This window comes from Crinia signifera, chromosome 6 (genome assembly GCF_055691185.1).
Source record: "Crinia signifera chromosome 6, ASM5569118v1, whole genome shotgun sequence".
In the NCBI taxonomy this organism is placed as follows: domain Eukaryota; kingdom Metazoa; phylum Chordata; class Amphibia; order Anura; family Myobatrachidae; genus Crinia; species Crinia signifera.
Window position 1 is genome coordinate 78,550,784 of NC_139222.1, and position 17,614 is coordinate 78,568,397.

At 62.3% G+C, this 17,614-nt stretch overlaps 1 long non-coding RNA gene across 1 annotated transcript; it reads right to left on the reverse strand.

Moving 5' to 3' along the window:
• Positions 1-1,635: 1,635 nt before the first annotated feature.
• Positions 1,636-17,390, reverse strand: LOC146006988 (uncharacterized). Its single transcript, XR_014444167.1, has 4 exons — positions 17,245-17,390; positions 13,333-13,446; positions 3,371-3,512; positions 1,636-1,910 (listed from the first exon to the last, which is right to left on the reverse strand). It is a non-coding gene; the product is annotated as an uncharacterized LOC146006988 (long non-coding RNA).
• Between the last annotated feature and the right edge of the window lie 224 nt (positions 17,391-17,614).

The window sequence follows — 17,614 nt, forward strand, 5'->3', positions numbered from 1 at the left end:
GTTTTAGATGATTGCAGGTACTTATTAGGATGAGTGCGCCACATAACTGCTCAGACCTTCAGTTGCATAGACTGCATGTGTGTATGCCAATGAGCACACAAATCTGTGAATTAGCAGCTCCACCATTGTGTGAGTGACAGCAATCTCACTCTGTGAGAGTGCTGAATCTGCACTTACCCACAGGCTGTGATGGCGTACCATATCTGTATTGCGCAAGGAACACGTCCATTAAGGCGTCAGCCTTAATGATCGTAATTTCATTGCTTTTTGGCGTTTGAGTGGAAGAGTTACAACAGGTTTCAGAAATGCCAGATCATGTGTAAGAAGCCTTAATGGGACATGTGAAACCGTAAGGTTTTTTGTCAATGTAATTTCATAGCTTTTTTCAATTTATTTTTTATTTATTTAAAATTTTAAATTTCAGTGTAAGAATAAAATTAGATTTTTTAAATGTTTAATGATAACACACCCCTGGGACAGCGTACACGCGGGGGGTGGGGCACTGGGGGGCAGCATACACACGGGGGCACTGTACACATGAAAGCACTGGGGGGAGGCAGCGTACACACGGGGGCACTGGGGGGACAGCACGCACACGGGGGCACTGGGGTGGACAGCGCGCACACGGGGGCACTGGGGGGACAGCACGCACACGGGGGCACTGGGGGGGACAGCGCGCACACGGGGGCACTGGGGGGGACAGCGCACACACGGGGCACTGGGAAGACAGCGCACACGGGGGCACTGGGGGGGTAGCGTACACACGGGAGCACTGGGGGGGCAGCGTACACACGGGGGCACTGGGGGGGCAGCGTACACACGGGGCCACTGGGGGGGACAGCGTACACACGGGGCCACTGGGGGGACAGCGTACACACGGGGCCACTGGGGGGGACAGCGTACACACGGGGGCACTGGGGGCAGCGTACACACGGTGGCACTGGGGGGCAGCGTACACACGGGGGGCACTGGGGGCAGCGTACACACGGGGGGCACTGGGGGCAGCGTACACGCGGGGCAGCGTACACACAGGGGCACTGGGGGGGGGCAGCGTACACACGGGGGCACTGGGGGGGCAGCGTACACACGGGGCACAGCGTACACACGGGGGCACTGGGGGGGCAGCGTACACACGGGGGCACTGGGGGGGGCAGCGTACACACGGGGGCACTGGGGGGGGCAGCGTACACACGGGGGCACTGGGGGGGCAGCGTACACACGGGGGCACTGGGGGGGGCAGCATACACACGGGGGCACTGGGGGGGGCAGCGTACACACGGGGGCACAGCGTACACACGGGGGCAGCGTACACACGGGGGCACTGGGGGGGCAGGGTACAAACGGGGGCACTGGGGGGGGGACAGCATGCACACACGGGTTTACTGGGGGGGACAGAGCACACACGGGGCACTGGGGGGGACAGCGTACACACGGGGGCACTGGGGGGGACAGCGTACACACGGGGGCAATGGGGGGGCAGCGTACATACGGGGGCAATGGGGGGGACAGCGTACACACGGGGGCACTGGGGGGGGGGGGGACAGCGTACACACAGGGGCACTGGGGGGGAGAGCGTACACACGGGGGCACTGGGAAGGGGACAGCGTACACACGGGGGCACTGGGAAGGGGACAGCGTACACATGGGGGCAGCATACACATGGGGGCTCTGGGAAGGGGACAGCGTACACATGGGGGCACTGGGTACACACGGGGACAGTGGGGTGGGGGACAGGGTACACACAGGGACAGTGGGGGGATGGATTTACCTGGATGCAGCTGCTCCTCTGATGGCCCGGGTGTCTTCTTTCTGCCTTCTCGGTGGCGGAGGCAACTCAAGGAAGCGCCTGAATCTGGTCCGCAGGCTGTGGAAGCTCCTCAGTCCTGGCGGTGGCATGGGGAGGTCAGCGTCTGGGCAGGAAATATAATAAATAATAATATTAAAGGGCTCAGTGTACACACGGAGGGGGGCACAGCGTACACACGGAGGGGGGGCAGCGCACACACGGATGCACTGTACACACGGGGCACTGGGGGGGAAGCGTACAAACGGGGGCACTGGGGGGCGGGACAGCGTACATACAGGGGCACTGGGGGGGACAGCATACATACGAGGGCACTGGGGGGTGCAGCATACACATGGAGGCAATGTGGGGGGACAGCATACACACGGGGGCACTGTACCCACGAAAGCACTGGGGGGGAGGCAGCATACACATGGGGGCACTGGGGGGGACAGCATACACACGGGGGCACTGGGGGGGGCAGCGTACACACGGGGGCACTGGGGGGGGGGCAGCGTACACAGGGGGGCACTGGGGGGGCAGCGTACACACGGGGGCACTGGGGGGGGCAGCGTACACCCGGGGGCACTGGGAAGGGGACAGCGTACACAGGGGGGCACTGGGAAGGGGACAGCGTACACACGGGGGCACTGGGAAGGGACGGAGCACACACGGGTGTACTGAGGGGGGACAGAGCACACACGGGGACACTGGGGGGGGGCAGTGTACACACGGGGCACTGGGGGGGCAGCGTACACACGGGGCACTGGGGGGCAGCGTACACACGGGGGCACTGGGGGGACAGCGTACACACGGGGGCACTGGGGGGGGCAGCGTACACACGGGGCACTGGGGGGGGCAGCGTACACACGGGGGCACTGGGGGGGGACAGCGTACACACGGGGGCACTGGGGGGGACAGCGTACACACGGGGGCACTGGGAAGGGGACAGCGTACACAGGGGGGCACTGGGAAGGGGACAGCGTACACAGGGGGGCACTGGGAAGGGGACAGCGTACACAGGGGGGCACTGGGAAGGGGACAGCGTACACACGGGGGCACTGGGAAGGGACAGAGCACACACGGGTGTACTGGGGGGGACAGAGCACACACGGGTGTACTGGGGGGGACAGAGCACACACGGGTGTACTGGGGGGGACAGAGCACACACGGGGACACTGGGGGGGGCAGCGTACACACGGGGGCACTGGGAAGGGGACAGCGTACACATGGGGGCTCTGGGGAAGGGGACAGCGTACACATGGGGGCACTGGGAAGGGGACAGCGTACATATGGGGGCACTGGGAAGGGGACAGCGTACACATGGGGGCACTGGGAAGGGGACAGCGTACACATGGGGGCACTGGGAAGGGGACAGCGTACACATGGGGGCTCTGGGAAGGGGACAGCGTACACATGGGGGCTCTGGGAAGGGGACAGCGTACACATGGGGGCTCTGGGAAGGGGACAGCATACACATGGGGGCTCTGGGAAGGCGACAGCGTACACATGGGGGTACTGGGTACACACGGGGACAATGGGGTGGGGGACAGGGTACACACAGGGACAGTGGGGGGACGGATTTACCTGGATGCAGCTGCTCCTCTGATGGCCTGGGTGTCTTCTTTCTGCCTTCTCGGTGGCGAGGGCAACTCAAGGAAGCGCCTGAATCTGGTCTGCAGGCTGTGGAAGCTCCTCAGTCCTGGCGGTGGCATGGGGAGGTCAGCGTCTGGGCAGGAAATATAATAAATAATAATATTAAAGGGCTCAGTGTACACACGGAGGGGGGCACAGCGTACACACGGAGGGGAGGGCACAGCATACACACGGAGGGGAGGGCACAGCATACACACGGAGGGGGGGGCACAGCATACACACGGAGGGGGGGGGCAGCATACACATGGAGGGGGGGCACAGCATACACACGGAGGGGGGGCACAGCATACACACGGAGGGGGGGCACAGCGCACACACGGAGAGGGGGGCACAGCGCACACACGGAGAGGGGGGCAGCGTACACACGGAGGAGGGGGGCAGCGCACACACGGAGGAGGGGGGCAGCGCACACACGGAGGAGGGGGCAGCGCACACACGGAGGAGGGGGGCAGCGCACACACGGAGGAGGGACAGCATACATACGGGGGCACTGGGGGGGACAGCATACATACGGGGGCATTGGGGGGGACAGCATACACACGGGGGTACTGTACCCACGGAAGCACTGGGGGGAGGCAGCGTACACACGGGGGCACAGCGTACACACGGGGGCACTGGGGGGGGCAGCGTACACACGGGGTCACTGGGGGGGGCAGCGTACACACGGGGTCACTGGGGGGGGCAGCGTACACAGGGGGGCACCGTGAAAGGGACAGCGTACACAGGGGGGCACCGTGAAGGGGACAGTGTATACACACGGGGGCACCGGGAAAGGGACAGTGTATACACACGGGGGCACCGGGAAAGGGACAGTGTATACACACGGGGGCACCGGGAAAGGGACAGTGTATACACACGGGGGCACCGGGAAAGGGACAGTGTATACACGCGGGGCCCACTGGGGAGGGGACAGTGTGTACACGCGGGGGCCACTGGGGAGGGGACAGCGTACACGCGGGGGCCACTGGGGAGGGGACAGCGTACACGCGGGGGCCACTGGGGAGGGGACAGCGTACACGCGGGGGCCACTGGGGAGGGGACAGCGTACACGCGGGGGCCACTGGGGAGGGGACAGCGTACACGCGGGGGCCACTGGGGAGGGGACAGCGTACACGCGGGGGCCACTGGGGAGGGGACAGCGTACACGCGGGGGCCACTGGGGAGGGGACAGCGTACACGCGGGGGCCACTGGGGAGGGGACGGGGGCCACTGGGGAGGGGACGGGGGACACTGGGAGGGGACGGGGGACACTGGGGAGGGGACGGGGGACACTGGGGAGGGGACGGGGGACACTGGGGAGGGGACGGGGGACACTGGGGAGGGGACGGGGGACACTGGGGAGGGGACGGGGGACACTGGGGAGGGGACGGGGGACACTGGGGAGGGGACGGGGGACACTGGGGAGGGGACGGGGGACACTGGGGAGGGGACGGGGGACACTGGGGAGGGGACAGCGTACACGCGGGGGACACTGGGGAGGGGACAGCGTACACGCGGGGGACACTGGGGAGGGGGACAGCGTACACGCGGGGGACACTGGGGAGGGGACAGCGTACACGCGGGGGACACTGGGGAGGGGACAGCGTACACGCGGGGGACACTGGGGAGGGGACAGCGTACACGCGGGGGACACTGGGGAGGGGACAGCGTACACGCGGGGGACACTGGGGAGGGGACAGCGTACACGCGGGGGACACTGGGGAGGGGACAGCGTACACGCGGGGGACACTGGGGAGGGGACAGCGTACACGCGGGGGACACTGGGGAGGGGACAGCGTACACGCGGGGGGACACTGGGGAGGGGACAGCGTACACGCGGGGGGACACTGGGGAGGGGACAGCGTACACGCGGGGGACACTGGGGAGGGGACAGCGTACACGCGGGGGACACTGGGGAGGGGACAGCGTACACGCGGGGGACACTGGGGAGGGGACAGCGTACACGCGGGGGACACTGGGGAGGGGACAGCGTACACGCCGGGGACACTGGGGAGGGGACAGCGTACACGCGGGGGACACTGGGGAGGGGACAGCGTACACGCGGGGGACACTGGGGAGGGGACAGCGTACACGCGGGGGACACTGGGGAGGGGACAGCGTACACGCGGGGGACACTGGGGAGGGGACAGCGTACACGCGGGGGACACTGGGGAGGGGACAGCGTACACGCGGGGGACACTGGGGAGGGGACAGCGTACACGCGGGGGACACTGGGGAGGGGACAGCGTACACGCGGGGGACACTGGGGAGGGGACAGCGTACACGCGGGGGACACTGGGGAGGGGACAGCGTACACGCGGGGGACACTGGGGAGGGGACAGCGTACACGCGGGGGACACTGGGGAGGGGACAGCGTACACGCGGGGGACACTGGGGAGGGGACAGCGTACACGCGGGGGACTCTGGGGAGGGGACAGCGTACACGCGGGGGACACTGGGGAGGGGACAGCGTACACGCGGGGGACACTGGGGAGGGGACAGCGTACACGCGGGGGACACTGGGGAGGGGACAGCGTACACGCGGGGGACACTGGGGAGGGGACAGCGTACACGCGGGGGACACTGGGGAGGGGACAGCGTACACGCGGGGGACACTGGGGAGGGGACAGCGTACACGCGGGGGACACTGGGGAGGGGACAGCGTACACGCGGGGGACACTGGGGAGGGGACAGCGTACACGCGGGGGACACTGGGGAGGGGACAGCGTACACGCGGGGGACACTGGGGAGGGGACAGCGTACACGCGGGGACACTGGGGAGGGGACAGCGTACACGCGGGGGACACTGGGGAGGGGACAGCGTACACGCGGGGGACACTGGGGAGGGGACAGCGTACACGCGGGGGACACTGGGGAGGGGACAGCGTACACGCGGGGGACACTGGGGAGGGGACAGCGTACACGCGGGGGACACTGGGGAGGGGACAGCGTACACGCGGGGGACACTGGGGAGGGGACAGCGTACACGCGGGGGACACTGGGGAGGGGACAGCGTACACGCGGGGGACACTGGGGAGGGGACAGCTTTCACGCGGGGGACACTGGGGAGGGGACAGCGTACACGCGGGGGACACTGGGGAGGGGACAGCGTACACGCGGGGGACACTGGGGAGGGGACAGCGTACACGCGGGGGACACTGGGGAGGGGACAGCTTTCACGCGGGGGACACTGGGGAGGGGACAGCTTTCACGCGGGGGACACTGGGGAGGGGACAGCGTACACGCGGGGGACACTGGGGAGGGGACAGCGTACACGCGGGGGACACTGGGGAGGGGACAGCGTACACGCGGGGGACACTGGGGAGGGGACAGCGTACACGCGGGGGACACTGGGGAGGGGACAGCGTACACGCGGGGGACACTGGGGAGGGGACAGCGTACACGCGGGGGACACTGGGGAGGGGACAGCGTACACGCGGGGGACACTGGGGAGGGGACAGCGTACACGCGGGGGACACTGGGGAGGGGACAGCGTACACGCAGGGGACACTGGGGAGGGGACAGCGTACACGCAGGGGACACTGGGGAGGGGACAGCGTACACGCAGGGGACACTGGGGAGGGGACAGCGTACACGCAGGGGACACTGGGGAGGGGACAGCGTACACGCAGGGGACACTGGGGAGGGGACAGCGTACACGCAGGGGACACTGGGGAGGGGACAGCGTACACGCAGGGGACACTGGGGAGGGGACAGCGTACACGCAGGGGACACTGGGGAGGGGACAGCGTACACGCAGGGGACACTGGGGAGGGGACAGCGTACACGCAGGGGACACTGGGGAGGGGACAGCGTACACGCAGGGGACACTGGGGAGGGGACAGCGTACACGCAGGGGACACTGGGGAGGGGACAGCGTACACGCAGGGGACACTGGGGAGGGGACAGCGTACACGCAGGGGAGACTGGGGAGGGGACAGCGTACACGCAGGGGAGACTGGGGAGGGGACAGCGTACACGCAGGGGAGACTGGGGAGGGGACAGCGTACACGCAGGGGAGACTGGGGAGGGGACAGCGTACACGCAGGGGAGACTGGGGAGGGGACAGCGTACACGCAGGGGAGACTGGGGAGGGGACAGCGTACACGCAGGGGACACTGGGGAGGGGACAGCGTACACGCAGGGGACACTGGGGAGGGGACAGCGTACACGCAGGGGACACTGGGGAGGGGACAGCGTACACGCAGGGGACACTGGGGAGGGGACAGCGTACACGCAGGGGACACTGGGGAGGGGACAGCGTACACGCAGGGGACACTGGGGAGGGGACAGCGTACACGCAGGGGACACTGGGGAGGGGACAGCGTACACGCAGGGGACACTGGGGAGGGGGACAGCGTACACGCAGGGGACACTGGGGAGGGGACAGCGTACACGCAGGGGACACTGGGGAGGGGACAGCGTACACGCAGGGGACACTGGGGAGGGGACAGCGTACACGCAGGGGACACTGGGGAGGGGACAGCGTACACGCAGGGGACACTGGGGAGGGGACAGCGTACACGCAGGGGACACTGGGGAGGGGACAGCGTACACGCAGGGGACACTGGGGAGGGGACAGCGTACACGCAGGGGACACTGGGGAGGGGACAGCGTACACGCAGGGGACACTGGGGAGGGGACAGCGTACACGCAGGGGACACTGGGGAGGGGACAGCGTACACGCAGGGGACACTGGGGAGGGGACAGCGTACACGCAGGGGACACTGGGGAGGGGACAGCGTACACGCAGGGGACACTGGGGAGGGGACAGCGTACACGCAGGGGACACTGGGGAGGGGACAGCGTACACGCAGGGGACACTGGGGAGGGGACAGCGTACACGCAGGGGACACTGGGGAGGGGACAGCGTACACGCAGGGGACACTGGGGAGGGGACAGCGTACACGCAGGGGACACTGGGGAGGGGACAGCGTACACGCAGGGGACACTGGGGAGGGGACAGCGTACACGCAGGGGACACTGGGGAGGGGACAGCGTACACGCAGGGGACACTGGGGAGGGGACAGCGTACACGCAGGGGACACTGGGGAGGGGACAGCGTACACGCGGGGGACAGCGTACACATGGGCACTGGGGGGGACAGGGCACACACAGGGATAGTGGGGTGGGGGACAGGGTACATACAGGGATAGTGGGGTGGCGGACAGGGTACACACAGGGACAGTGGGGGAACGGATTTACCTGGGTGCAGCTGCAGTACAGGGGGGAGAGTACACACGGGGGGCAGCAAACAAACGGCGGGCACTGGGGGGGGACAGCATACACACGGCGGGCACTGGGGGGGGTAGGGTACATACAGGGACAGTGACGGGGGAAAGGGTATGCACAGAGTCTGGGTGTAGGAAATATAATAATAATAATTATTACAATAATAATAATGCGTACACACGGGGGGGCACAGCGTACACACGGGGGGGGCACAGCGTACACACGGGGGGGGGCACAGCGTACACACGGGGGGGGGGGGGGCACAGCGTACACACGGGGGGGGGGGGGGCACAGCGTACACACGGGGGGGGGCACAGCGTACACACGGGGGGGGGCACAGCGTACACACGGGGGGGGGCACAGCGTACACACGGGGGGGGGGGCACTGGGGGGCAGCGTACACACGGGGGGGCACAGCGTACACATGGGGGGGCACAGCGTATACACGGGGGGCACAGCGTACACACGGGGGGGGGCACAGCGTACACACGGGGGGGGGCACAGCGTACACACGGGGGGGGCACAGCGTACACACGGGGGGGGGCACAGCGTACACACGGGGGGGGCACAGCGTACACACGGGGGGGGGGGCACAGCGTACACACGGGGGGGGGGGCACAGCGTACACACGGGGGGGCACAGCGTACACACGGGGGGGGGGGCACAGCGTACACACGGGGGGGGGGGGGCACAGCGTACACACGGGGGGGGCACAGCGTACACACGGGGGGGGGCACAGCGTACACACGGGGGGGGGGACAGCGTACACGCGGGGGACACTGGGGAGGGGACAGCGTACACGCGGGGGACACTGGGGAGGGGACAGCGTACACGCGGGGGACACTGGGGAGGGGACAGCGTACACGCGGGGGACACTGGGGAGGGGACAGCGTACACGCGGGGGACACTGGGGAGGGGACAGCGTACACGCGGGGGACACTGGGGAGGGGACAGCGTACACGCGGGGGACACTGGGGAGGGGACAGCGTACACGCAGGGGACACTGGGGAGGGGACAGCGTACACGCAGGGGACACTGGGGAGGGGACAGCGTACACGCAGGGGACACTGGGGAGGGGACAGCGTACACGCAGGGGACACTGGGGAGGGGACAGCGTACACGCAGGGGACACTGGGGAGGGGACAGCGTACACGCAGGGGACACTGGGGAGGGGACAGCGTACACGCAGGGGACACTGGGGAGGGGACAGCGTACACGCAGGGGACACTGGGGAGGGGACAGCGTACACGCAGGGGACACTGGGGAGGGGACAGCGTACACGCAGGGGACACTGGGGAGGGGACAGCGTACACGCAGGGGACACTGGGGAGGGGACAGCGTACACGCAGGGGACACTGGGGAGGGGACAGCGTACACGCAGGGGACACTGGGGAGGGGACAGCGTACACGCAGGGGACACTGGGGAGGGGACAGCGTACACGCAGGGGACACTGGGGAGGGGACAGCGTACACGCAGGGGACACTGGGGAGGGGACAGCGTACACGCAGGGGACACTGGGGAGGGGACAGCGTACACGCAGGGGACACTGGGGAGGGGACAGCGTACACGCAGGGGACACTGGGGAGGGGACAGCGTACACGCAGGGGACACTGGGGAGGGGACAGCGTACACGCGGGGGACAGCGTACACATGGGCACTGGGGGGGACAGGGCACACACAGGGATAGTGGGGTGGGGGACAGGGTACATACAGGGATAGTGGGGTGGCGGACAGGGTACACACAGGGACAGTGGGGGAACGGATTTACCTGGGTGCAGCTGCAGTACAGGGGGGAGAGTACACACGGGGGGCAGCAAACAAACGGCGGGCACTGGGGGGGGACAGCATACACACGGCGGGCACTGGGGGGGGTAGGGTACATACAGGGACAGTGACGGGGGAAAGGGTATGCACAGAGTCTGGGTGTAGGAAATATAATAATAATAATTATTACAATAATAATAATGCGTACACACGGGGGGGCACAGCGTACACACGGGGGGGGCACAGCGTACACACGGGGGGGGCACAGCGTACACACGGGGGGGGGGGGGGCACAGCGTACACACGGGGGGGGGGGGCACAGCGTACACACGGGGGGGGGCACAGCGTACACACGGGGGGGGGCACAGCGTACACACGGGGGGGGGCACAGCGTACACACGGGGGGGGGGGCACTGGGGGGCAGCGTACACACGGGGGGGCACAGCGTACACATGGGGGGGCACAGCGTATACACGGGGGGCACAGCGTACACACGGGGGGGGCACAGCGTACACACGGGGGGGGGGCACAGCGTACACACGGGGGGGGCACAGCGTACACACGGGGGGGGGCACAGCGTACACACGGGGGGGGCACAGCGTACACACGGGGGGGGGGGCACAGCGTACACACGGGGGGGGGGGCACAGCGTACACACGGGGGGGCACAGCGTACACACGGGGGGGGGGGGCACAGCGTACACACGGGGGGGGGGGCACAGCGTACACACGGGGGGGGCACAGCGTACACACGGGGGGGGGCACAGCGTACACACGGGGGGGGGCACAGCGTACACACGGGGGGCACAGCGTACACACGGGGGGCACAGCGTACACACGGGGGGCACAGCGTACACACGGGGGGGCACTGGGGAGGGACAGCGTACACACGGGGGGGCACTGGGGAGGGACAGCGTACACACGGGGGGGCACTGGGGAGGGACAGCGTACACATGGGCGGGCACAGCGTACACAAATGGGGGGGCACAGTGAGGGGATGACAGCGTACACATGGGGGCACTTTATAGTTAGGCTGTGGGGGCTGTATAAATAGTTAGGCTGTGGGGGTGGGGGTGTATAGTTAGGCTGTGGGGGTGCGGGATTATAGTTAGGCTGCAGGGGGGGTGTAGAGTTAGGGTTGGGCTACAGGGGGGTGTATAGTTAGGCTGTGGGGGTGGGGATGTATATTTAGTTAGGACGTGGGGATGGGGGGTGTATAGTTAGGCTGCAGGGGTGCGGAGATTATAGTAAAGCTGCAGGGGGGTGAATAGTTAGTTAGGCTGTGGGGGTGCAGGGTGTATAGTTAGTTAGGCTGCAGGGGTGGTGGGGGGTGTATAGTTAGGGATGCGCTACAGGGGGGTGTATAGTTAGCTAGGCTGCGGGCAGGGGTGGATTGGGGACTAAAAGTGGCCCTGGAAAATATCTGGAAGTGGCCTCACGTGGGCAGCACCAAATCAACAATAGGTGGAGCCTAATTGCAAGGGGTGTGCCCTAGCATGGAAAAAGGTGTGCCCATTATGCCAAGGTACTGCCCATTACATATTATGCCACACACCGTAATGCCAATTACACATTATACCTCAAACCGGAAGTAGTAGCAGATAGGGACTAAGCCGCCATTTGGGGTGCTAAGGGGCAGGGGCTGAAGGGGGGGGGGGCAGCGGGAGATTTGCCCAACTTCCCAGGGGGGGGTACCTGATTTTCGGCCATTCCTGTAGATTTGACAACCATGTTTTAACTATTACATATATAAATGTTCATGTTGTTTATTTGTTGTGTTGTGGAGAAGTGAGTAGGGATGGCCATCAACCAGCCCGACCCGCTCAGGCATCTGCTTTTCAGAATCATGCGGCAGGACACATCAAGCAGGGCCGGATTACCAATGAGCCTGATGGAGCTGCAGCTCCAGGACCATACTCCAAATAGGCCCAGAGCATCTGCAGAACTGGCTGCTGCAGAAGAAAATATTTATTTCCCTCTCCTGCAGCGTCCTAATTTGTATTGTATTGGGGGAAAATGCCTCAGGGGCCATCTATAAAAAAAATTACACTTACAAATTGCCCTGCGGCAGCCGCCCCACGCTCCGGCGGCTGCTGCAGGTTAAGAGTCACCGGTCTGTGTGGCCCGCCCGGCGGCTGTCCAGGGAGTCAAGTACAGGGGAAATCTCACGAGAAGTCGGTAGCTCTCGGTAGAGCCAGATCGGATGCATACCCTTTTTTCACTGCCCGCTACACAAGTCCTGCCCTGGTCAGAACCTGGGTAAAAGAGACACGGGTTAACCCGTTTTACACCGCCGCTGACCCGAGACCACAAGGAAAAAAAAAAAAAATTTTGCGGTGGTGTAAGAGGGGTATTAGTAATAAGTAAGAGATGTAATTATAGGATTATACTTTTAAAGATAGATAGAGGCAGGGCTATTTTTCAGCAGGCTCCAGCAGGAACTGAGGCCCTTATTCTAGTTCACTCTTTCTGACAAAATATTTCTTAGATGGACAAAACCATGTGCACTGCAGGTGAGGCAGGTGTAAAACCCCACCCAAATCTAATTATCTCTGCACAAGTAACACCTGCCTCACCTGCAGTGCACATGGTTTTGTCCATCTAAGAAATATTTTGTCAGAAAGAGTGAACTAGAATAAGGGCCTCAGTTCCTGCTGGAGCCTGCTGAAAAATAGCCCTGGATAGAGGTGTGTATATATCCTCATTCGGCGTAATGTCAGTGAAACCAATTTATTCAGAATCCTGATTGGAATTTGTGAGTGAAGGAGTTTTTACCTGGACAGTTCGTAAACTAAAATATAAAGTGTGCCAGCGCTGGCTGAATAAAATGCAAAACAATTCAAAATTAAATATAAATGGTTTTACTTTAAAATAAAACACCATAAAAAACAGTAATAAATAGTTCAATCAACAAGTACTTCATTTTCCTCTTCAGAGAACCGCAGTGCTCTTTTCTTTTTTGCACACTTTCATCACACTGGGATTTGTGGCTTGTGCTTGCGTGATCCAGCTGACTATCTTCCTCCCCACTGCTAGAATTAGAAGACAAAAAAAAAAGTAACAGCATAGTGTTTATTTAAAGATACAGGTTACGTGCAGTAAGAAAAATAAGTATTAATTTGAAGTTTGGCATTAAGGGCCCCATTTATCTATGATCACATATTCAATGCAATATGGCAGAAAAATGATTGCACAGGATCACATTTGCGCTCATATCAATTGAATTTTTCACCCAGCAGGTGAAGCTCAGCACATCACAGGGACAGGCTCCTGCATGATACATCCTGGTGCATTTTACAATGTGATCCTACGCGATGATATTTCGGTCAGATCCTTTATAAATGGGCCCCCATGTCAGAGGGAGAGAGAGGCAGTGCGAAGTGTAGCCATAGGCTACAAAGGGCTATCGCCATATTACAATGGCGATAGCCCAGGGGTGTGATGCCAGGCTGCCTGATGTTGATACATCGGGCAGCTTCGCATCCCCCTTAGAAACCTAAGGGGGATGCGGCCAGCGGCGCTGCAGGGAGGATCGCAGCAGGGATACTAAATATTTGCGGTGAACCCCCGAAAACGGATGTTTCCGGGGATTTAACCGCAAATATTGCTTGATAAATGCGGCCCTAAATCCCCTAAAACACCCATTTTCGGGGGTCAAATATTATGTATCCCCTCAATGTAATAAAGGGGGACAGCCCTGCAACGCCGCCGGCCACATCCCCCATAGGTTTCTATGGGGGATGCGATGCTGCCTGATGTATCAACATCGGGCAGCCTGGCTTCGCATTCCTGGGCCATCGCCATTCTGAGATGGCGATAGCCCATTGTAGCCTATGGCTGCGGGATTGCACTGCCGAGAGGGGCAGTGCGGTCACAGGGGGTCAGCGCATAATCGCGCATGCGCAGACCCCCCCCCCCCCCCCCCCGGCTTCTGGGTCAGGGCTTCGCAGGGATGGGCTCCTTTCGGAGCCCTGTCCCTGCACCCTCAAAATTATACATCTAGGCGGTATTTCACAATACCACAATGCGATGGCACCACGTCGGCATTGCACATTGATGATAAATGCGCCCCTTAGTGTACCCCCCTAAATACTAGCAAATTGCTAAACTGCAAGGTGTCGGCCAGGCTGGGGCATACTTTGCTGCAGTGCAGGGAGGCAGCTACATCCTCCCACACGACAACACACTGACACACACACATTGCATGGGGACCAGGGGCACACTGACTGACTGACACACACACATTGTATGGGGACCAGGGGCACACTGACTGACTGACACACACACATTGTATGGGGACCAGGGGCACACTGACTGACTGACTGACACACACACATTGTATGGGGACCAGGGGCACACTGACTGACTGACACACACACATTGCATGGGGACCAGGGGCACACTGACTGACTGACACACACACATTGTATGGGGACCAGGGGCACACTGACTGACTGACACACACACATTGTATGGGGACCAGGGGCACACTGACTGACTGACTGACACACACACATTGTATGGGGACCAGGGGCACACTGACTGATTGACACACACACATTGCATGGGGACCAGGGGCACACTGACTGACTGACACACACACATTGTATGGGGACCAGGGGCACACTGACTGACTGACTGACACACACACATTGTATGGGGGCCAGGGGCACACTGACTGACTGACACACACATTGTATGGGGACCAGGGGCACACTGACTGACACACACACATTGTATGGGGACCAGGGGCACACTGACTGACTGACACACACACATTGTATGGGGACCAGGGGCACACTGACTGACTGACACACACACATTGTATGGGGACCAGGGGCACACTGACTGACTGACACACACACATTGTATGGGGACCAGGGGCACACTGACTGACTGACACACACACATTGTATGGGGACCAGGGGCAAACTGACTGACTGACTGACTGACTGACACACACACATTGTATGGGGACCAGGGGCACACTGACTGACTGACTGACTGACACACACACATTGTATGGGGACCAGGGGCACACTGACTGACTGACTGACTGACACACACACATTGTATGGGGACCAGGGGCACACTGACTGACTGACTGACACACACATTGTATGGGGACCAGGGGCACACTGACTGACTGACACACACATTGTATGGGGGCCAGGGGCACACTGACTGACTGACTGACACACACATTGTATGGGGACCAGGGGCACACTGACTGACACACACACATTGTATGGGGACCAGGGGCACACTGACTGACTGACACACACACATTGTATGGGGACCAGGGGCACACTGACTGACACACACACATTGTATGGGGACCAGGGGCACACTGACCGACTGACTGACTGACACACACACATTGTATGGGGACCAGGGGCACACTGACCGACTGACTGACTGACACACACACATTGGCCCTTATTCTGGTTGGTGCGGTCAGAGCCGCACACGGGGCTCCGACCGCACAAACCAAGGGCCGCCCACCAGACGGATCGCCACGGCCGTCCTTACACGGACGGCTGGCGATCCGCACAAAAATGGTGGAGGCGTACGCCTCCACCATGGTGGGAGCTGCCCCCTGCATTCGATGGTCGTCGACCATCGAAGGCAGGGCCGCACGCCGCGGCAGCTCCCGCAAGCTGAGACCACACGGACAATCGTCCGTGTGGTAGCTTGTATGGGGGCTGAAAGCTGACATCCGGCGACGTCAGCTTTCCGCCCCCATGTCATGGTAATGAGGGCGTCATGCCCTCATTACCATGCATACGCCCCGCGTTTGCATGGGAACGCCCATGAAACGCGGGGCGTACACATAGGGAAATGAGGGCATGATGCCTCTCACGCCCCTATACGCCCCCTTTGCGGCGGACGAAAGACGTCTGCGGCGAAGGGGGCTGCACATGCGCAGAATGACCTCTGCGCATGTGCAGACCAAAAACATCGGCGGTACGGCCGCACGCGGGCCGTACCGTGCCGATTAGAATAAGGGCCATTGTATGGGGACCAGGGGCACACTGACTGACTGACTGACTGACACACACATTGTATGGGGACCAGGGGCACACTGACTGACTGACACACACATTGTATGGGGACCAGGGGCACACTGACTGACTGACACACACATTGTATGGGGGCCAGGGGCACACTGACTGACTGACACACACATTGTATGGGGGCCAGGGGCACACTGACTGACACACACACATTGTATGGGGACCAGGGGCACACTGACTGACACACACATTGTATGGGGACCAGGGGCACACTGACTGACTGACACACACATTGTATGGGGACCAGGGGCACACTGACTGACTGACACACACATTGTATGGGGGCCAGGGGCACACTGACTGACTGACACACACATTGTATGGGGGCCAGGGGCACACTGACTGACACACACACATTGTATGGGGACCAGGGGCACACTGACTGACACACACATTGTATGGGGACCAGGGGCACACTGACTGACTGACACACACATTGTATGGTGACCAGGGGCACACTGACTGACACACACACACACACACACACACACACGCACACACACGCACACACACGCACACACACTGCTGAACTCTGTCACCATACACTGGACTGCACGCAGAATATCTGACCCCAGCTCCATGTGCAGACGCTGCCTTGCTGCACAGTTATACAAGCTCCCCCATGCTGAATACCTCTGTGGTTAGCTGTCCTCCGGAAGAGAAGCCAGGAGCAGCCATTCCCTGCCTCCCTTGGGGAAACAAGCACCCCTTGCCCTCAGCCCCCATTCTGACCCACCATATTACAATACTTACAGTTTAGGAAGACTGGGAGGCAGGTTCCACGGGGCTTCTCTCTGTGCTCCCAGCAGGTCTGCAGTGTACAGGAAGTGCCTGTGTTGTAGCTGGCAACGCCCCTTCCTTTCTGCACGAACAATGATTGGCCTGGGGGGAAAGGGGGAGTGTCCAGGGAGTGTTCTCTCTTCGCCTCTGCAGGGAGCTAATATCGCAGGAACAGCTCGCTTTCGCACCTGCTCTCCCTGCCCACCTCCCTTCATAAATCCAGGTGATGTAGCACAACATCGCAATGCGATGTTCATCGATATTATCGCAAAAACATCGCGGTTTATTGATAAATGTGCCCGTTAGTGTAATGTGCCTGGAGTGTCCAGTTACTTCTAAAAAT